This window comes from Embiotoca jacksoni, unplaced genomic scaffold, assembly GCF_022577435.1.
Source record: "Embiotoca jacksoni isolate LCO1_2020_lvr unplaced genomic scaffold, fEmbJac1.0.p SCAF_24, whole genome shotgun sequence".
NCBI lineage: Eukaryota > Metazoa > Chordata > Actinopteri > Embiotocidae > Embiotoca > Embiotoca jacksoni.
The window spans coordinates 6,629,806-6,636,783 of NW_027185375.1; the positions used below are offsets into that span (position 1 = coordinate 6,629,806).

Consider the following 6,978-nt stretch of genomic DNA (forward strand, 5'->3'; position numbering starts at 1 on the left):
GCGTATTGATTTTAAGGTGGTACTGTATTTTGTTCCAGATGTCAGGTGCACTAAAGTTAAAAGCAGTCTTTTCCAGTTGAGTTGTAACGTGTGTAACTTGTAGTGAGAGCCAGTCAGCGGAGCGGTTCTGATGAGGCCCGTCTGTGTGTACAATCATTTCAAAGAGCTAAAGGGGCAGATTTCTAGTAAGGGCTTTATAGATGAAGAGATAGCAGTGGGTATCACATCTCTGTTGAAGAGAGGGCCATCCAACCTTATCATATAGGAGGCAGTGAACATGTGTGAACTTCCCTCATGAAATACAAAGTCAACATATTTCTACCACAAGTCACCATGGTGTCGTTAGCTGAATTCTCGACATCATCAGTGTTCTGGTAGTCCTTCTGAAAATAATTCTATAATTAATTACATATCGGACCTCAAAGATCGTTATGTTTGTGTGTGTGTGTGTGTGTGTGTGTGTGTGTGTGTGTGTGTGTGTGTGTGTGTGTGTGTGTGTGTGTGTGTGTGTGTGATGTTGGATTGACATGCCTATCGTGCAGTCAGGTTGTCTGTATAGGCGGGCGGGGGATAGTGTCTTCAGGTTCTCAGTCACATCATCCAAATATGATGATTTCTGACTCCAAAAAAACACAAGATAACAACGACCAAAATACCATCTTGAGGCATGATGTCCCCTATTGGTTCACAAACCAGTTGGTGATGTCATGGTGGGTTGCCATTTGGTTCCCATACAGATGTTGTGCAGAAACAGCTTTTGTCATTGTGGTTACTCAGCTTCAAAGCTAACCTTGAAATGGCTAAATTAATAAAACAAGTCGTTGTATTTACAAAAGAGTCCTCTTAGATCTCGACACTCTACAGATCTAATTGTTTCATCATCTCTCATTAAGTCGTTGCAGCCTTTACTTAAAAAAAAACATCACATGGCTGAAAACGTGTTCAAAAATGGAGACCTTGTCGTTCTCCCACTTACTGTAACTGCAGCGTCTGAGGTTCAGCTCCTTGGGGGACCTTTGTTACTACCCTCTATTGCGTCCCGTGTTTCCTGTCTGAAACTCTACTGAAAATATCTAAAAAAAAGAAGACTGAATGCCAGAAAAGAAGACTGAACAAAGAACATGAAGGGTTTATTTTGCTCTTAATTACTGTTTTCACTGTTCTTGGTTGCTTGGAACATCTAATTGTTATTTAAACTTGTAAAGCAGGGGAGTTAAATGTGTTTGAATTAAAGAGACATGGTATTGTTTAGTTAAAATTAAGAGCTTTTACTTTTCTAACGCCTTCATCTCGTATGTGTATTCGACCTCATTTCATCACCAGTGGTTCAAAGGATACCTATCAGGAAGAACAACACAGTTACAGTTTGATGTGCAGTTGGACGTGTTGCTTGTTAGACGGCACATTTTTCATTTTTTTCTATTAGATTTGTGTGAGATTTCAGTGTGGTGTGAATGTGTTTATTACTGCAATACATTTATGAAATGTCCTGAAAGGTTTGGATGGACTAAGAAAATGTTTGAGCTGTTCATGAGGTGGTCAAATTGTAAGATTTGTCCCACATGCAGCTGTTTCTCACTGTTTTTAATTTGCATTTGTCTTGGTGGACTTTGATGCAGAGACTTAGTATGCGACACCATAATCCACCTAAACATAAATAAAACTATGTCAACAAATATTTTCACCTTATCACAAGCCCCCTTTTCTCTTTGCAGGTCTGGTTGGGTGTTTCTTTCTGGACTGCCACTCATCTCGTGGAGTCCTGAATTGGACAAGATGGTGGAGCAGTTGCAGGTGCAGAACCTCAAACTTCAATATCTCAATACCTTCCTACAGTAGATGTGAAACAACCACACACCTTTGTTGTTATGTGTTCTTATTGTCTTAAGGCCAAAATAAAAAAATAAAAACTTGGAAAAAAAATGTGAAAATATGCACTGAAACAAACAAACAAACAACAGTGGTAGACATAATTATCTTCATAGCGCCCCCTTATCACCCTCAGGACGTGAAAGCCAACATGAATACACTTCTCTGATTTTCATTGTGCTGGAAAGGAAGATGTTTCTTAAAGAGTAGCTGGAACGTTCCCTGCCTTCCGAATCGCTTACTATGTATTACCTGTTAGGTACTGCAGCTACCCTTAAAAAGTGTGTACTGTTGCATGTAGTATGCATACAGCTGGGATATACTACTTCATTGTAGAAAGACTCCTTGACCTTTGACCCTCTTGTTCATATCTGTCGCGATCTGTAGCGCGACACGAGAAGTAAAAAGAAAAAGGATGTGATTTGGAACGTGTACACAATGCCTCTTCTTATTCTTTCATCTCCTTCTTCCTTTTGCAGGCGGAGCATTAGCGCCACCAACTGTGTCCTGGTACTTTTGTTATACTGCTTTCAACATGCTGCGTTTAAGGGACATTTTTCTGGCGTAGTAAACGGTACGTTAATATGGATATTGGAATGCACGGTGCGTCTTCAGTGATTCTGACTTTGAGCTCAGTCTCATATTCATCTGCCATCAGATGACCTGCCGTCAGTGTGTTGTTTTTGTTGATGGTTGAACCTCCTAAACAATACTGTGGAGATGTGGCCGTAGATATGGCTGTGATAACTGAATGGAATTTATGCATGGCTGATAACTTTAATCTGCTCTAAACCACAAATATAGGCTTAACTCAAGCAGAAAGGTCATTTCATACCCAGTCACAGTAAAGGCTAATTAGACTAATGCATAATGACAGTCGAGCTCAAAAGCATGGGAGTGAAGTCTACTTATGGCCTTTGTTGAAATGTCTCTCTCTCTCTCGCTCTCTGATTCTATCTCGACTGTTTCTGTCTTCACTCTGCAGAAGAACCATTCCTCTTTCCCTTCATTTGTTGTCCTGCATCCGAAAGCCAGTCTGTTCAGATCCTCGTGTGGATGGTGAGTGAGAGTCTGCTCTGTGTGGACCTGAATGATGAAGTACCTCACCGCTGGGGTCAACTATGGCGGCCATGTCATAGATGATGGGGACAGACGTCTTTTAAGAACATTCGCCAATTCTGTGACGCTGACGCAAACCAGCCCTTCTTCAAGAAAGACATTGAAGTCACACACACACATAAATATATTTTAAATTGAGCTGCACGTTCAAACTGTCATTTTTTTGAAGACCTGGTTTGAAGGTGCTTTAATTCAGTATACAGTGCTTCACTTTAAATAAATAAAACTATGTATTTAGGTCCAAATCTATACAGCCCACATCTATTCTGAGGAGGCGCACTGCGGCTGCACTAAACTGTCAGAGGTCGTTTCAGCCCCCCTGCTGAAAGCCCTCACGGTCGCAGAGCACCAGCACCACCAAGTGGACATTCGCAGTATTACAGCCTGGGAAATATAGACACGGTGGCGCCCTGATGAACACCGACAGGAAGACTTAGTGCTGGCTTTTTTCCCCCATCTAGTCACTTACACAGATACACACAGGAAGTTGTGTCCACTCTCTCCATTTCTAAACATTCTAAACAGCCACTGAGAAAATTTCAGGTCGTCGCCTTGTGACAGCAGATGAAAAGCACTTTCTTACAAACGTCCACATGAAATTCAGTTGGCAGATTTTTTTTTTTATCAGTTGATCCTGCAGTCATGACATGAATGCGGTGTGAGACCATGTTAATATTCTAGCTAATAAAACACCTCATAATCTTTCACGTCATAATATTTCAGGAAACATGGCGACTACTTGTTCATTTGAATTACTTATTAAATTATTTATTGATTTGAATAGTCTAAATATTTTAACCCTACCAGAACAAAATAAATTAAAAAAAAGATTAAATCGGAAGAATGTCAGTCATCCAGGTGAAGAGATATTATCTTAAATTCTTCATGCTTGACAGATGTGTTTTGCTGTTAACTTGCAGCTGAGAAGGATGGAGACAAATGTGACTCGTCTTGTACATAAGAAGTTGCCAAAGGGATTTTTTTTTTTTTTATCTGGAGAGCATCACACACTGAATCTGTATGTTTAATGGATCTCTTTGTTCTGGTTACTATCTTTCGCCTTTATGTGTTAAAACCTGAACTTCTTTGTTTTACATGACAGGTAATAAAGAAACAGTGGATAATATCAAAATGGAACATTTGCAAACATATATTCACGTAAGTGTAAAATTCAAAGGGTTTAAAGTTGTTCTTGATTGAAATAAAAAACAACATATCAATAATTTACAAAATGTGGAGTACTGTTGAGTGATGTGATTGCATCTTTGAGAACTGCCAACCGTACCCAGAGTGGCACAGACCATATGTTCTGTTTTTGCTTTAACTTTCTCCTACATTTCAAAAACAAATAAATCACTTTGTAATTCCACACTCAGATGAGACGGATTCGATTCCACTGTAAATCGGGGTTAAGGTGACGGACTGCCAACTAAAACTGTGTGTGTGTGTGTGTGTGTGTGTGTGTGTGTGTGTGTGTTAGTTCATCCCTGGTGGAGCTGGAGAAAATGATCAAAGGCTTGGTGGTGATGTCATCCAGTGCAGGAGTCCTTTCACTGCATCTGTGACGCACAATGTTGTGCAAGAAGGTGCCAGACCCTCACTAGACACACACACACACACACACACACATACATACAGATACAGAGCACGGACATATTACTCTAATACCATCCTCTAAATCTTTCAAGGCTGCAAGTGCCTTTGTGTCTTGACTCATTCTTTTCCAAATCTCAAAATATAATTCTCAATTTTTCACTTCCCCAGGCTGCTTCTTTTCTTTTCAGTTTTTTTTTTTTTTTTTCACCTCATAAAGCGGGCAGAGACCATCTTGGAATGAAGAAGTGCTGGGATCAATAATATTGAAACAGCTGCTCTTTGCAGAATGAGTCCTGAACAAAAGGAGACTAAAAAGCCAATGCCGAGTCTGGATTAAAACTATCAAGAACCACTTTCACTTCCTATAAAGCCTTTTTGAGCTTCTGATTTTTTTTAAAAAAAATTTTTTTAATTTTCAACACACTTGATCACTGAACATCCACTCATACGTTAGTTTATAAATAAGCAGGACTCTTTCTTGACCGATGGTTGGGATTGTAATCAACACTAATATTTTCTCCTGCCTTCAGCCAACCAAATGGCTGCCTGTCTTTGTACTGAATCACTGGTCTGTTATTAAAGGTGCATTTATCCATCAGTCTGCGTGGCTGCACAGAGACACATCTATTGTTCCTGTCACACACACACACACACACACACACACACACACACACACACACACACACACACAGTGTCGGGGCTCTGGCACTGTTCCAGCTGTGATCCTGTACGAGCGCTCCACTCTGGCTTCATTATCACTGGACCTCTCTTTACAGTGGTGAGAGAACACAGGGTGCTGGCAGCCTGGGTCAAAGGGCTTGAAAAGATTCTGGCTACAACTTAGTGTGTGTGTGTGTGTGTGTGTGTGTGTGTGTGTGTGTCCGTCCACTGAGCAGGGGTCATTCAGGGCAGTTTGTGTTTCTATCCAAGTGTCTGATTCTGTCCTCGTTATGAGCCGTGCATGAACGCATGCATGCAGATGTGTGTGTGTGTGTGTACTGTATGTAAGTGTGTTTATTTGTGAGTGGCTGTTCATCAGGTGGAGCATACCTCGGCCCTCAGTGGCTGAACAAAGCCCGTGTCTGTGGACTAATCGCAGTGTAAGAAGCAAAGTAAACCTTCCAAGGCCTGCTCCACTTTCCTAAAAAGACCCTGAGCTCATTGTGCTCTCGCCTGCGGCTTATTACTGCTGGATGTGCTGAATGTGTGTGTGTGTGTGTGTGTGTGTATCTATTTCCTTTTATAGGAGTATTGGATAGCTATTAGCGCTGCTGCCTCCAGCTGACTGTCTCTATTCTACCGACCAAATGTAAAGAGAGCAGTCTGGTTTTTTTGTCTCTCATTTTTAAGTTTATTTTACATTCATCTATACCCCATCTTTTCTCATTTTACAATGCTGCGCATCTTCTGCCTCATCTAGTCTAAACAACCCATCACAGGCTCTCTGTCCTCCTTATTTTCCCTTCCCTCCCATTCCTCTCCTCTCCTCTCCGCTCCTCTTTTCCATGGCAGCCTCTCATTAGTTCTGAGCTCACAGACTTTGTGGCTTTAATTTATGTCTCCGGACATTTTGTATCTGGCTTCCACATATTGCTTTGGTGTATTTGTGTGTTCAGTAGTTTTATAACGTCCCCACTGTAGGTCATGTCTGTATTGCATGTATAGGTGCTTTCATCCCTCTGATCAACACGTGTTATGTCATTAACTCTGTGTATGCGTCCAGTCCTGTTAGGAAGCACCAGCAAACCTCTATTGCACTTTCACACCATCACTTTTTAAGTGTATGTCAGGCTTCACTGACCAGGAAACTGGGCGGCGACACTGCACATCACACAGCGTCAACAGGAACAATTCTGTTTACTGGTAATTTCAAATATCAGAACCATTGAGGGATTTTTGAGTTTTTGAGCATTGAGTGTTGTGCACCTCTCGGGCCAAAAAGAGTGCAGGTGCACTCAGATTCTATGTCAGCGTTGGGTGGAAGTTGTAGGCTTAACTTATTGTGCTAATAATGTTGCTTCTACATGTGGAACTATTATTTTTTTCTATTAGATTAAGAAAGATTTACCAACTCCTCTGTTGTGTTGTGACAGTAGCAGAAACAAGAAGGGAGCTGGAGACCATAAATGAATATAAATCAAAATGCAAAACACTAACAAGCATTAAAAGTTAAGTTACTCTGAACCCAAACGACAACAAGCACTGCGTCTACTGTCGGACTTCAGTACTTGAATACATCTGTTGAAACCTCTAGCCCCCTCAGCAGGATGCTGTTTGGCCTGTACAGGAAATGTCAAGGTCAACGAGTATGTATGAGAGCTGCCATGTGCCGGATGGAGTCTAGTGTGTCCGGGTGTGCACTTACAGCTGTGGTAACCCCCGAGGCGAAAATGT

At 41.2% G+C, this 6,978-nt stretch overlaps 1 long non-coding RNA gene across 1 annotated transcript; it reads left to right on the plus strand.

Annotated features, from left to right (window-relative positions):
- The first annotated feature begins 1,714 nt into the window (after positions 1-1,714).
- LOC138204183 (uncharacterized) lies at positions 1,715-3,094 on the plus strand. Its single transcript, XR_011178780.1, has 3 exons — positions 1,715-1,794; positions 2,349-2,443; positions 2,855-3,094. It is a non-coding gene; the product is annotated as an uncharacterized lncRNA (long non-coding RNA).
- The last annotated feature ends 3,884 nt before the right edge of the window (positions 3,095-6,978 follow it).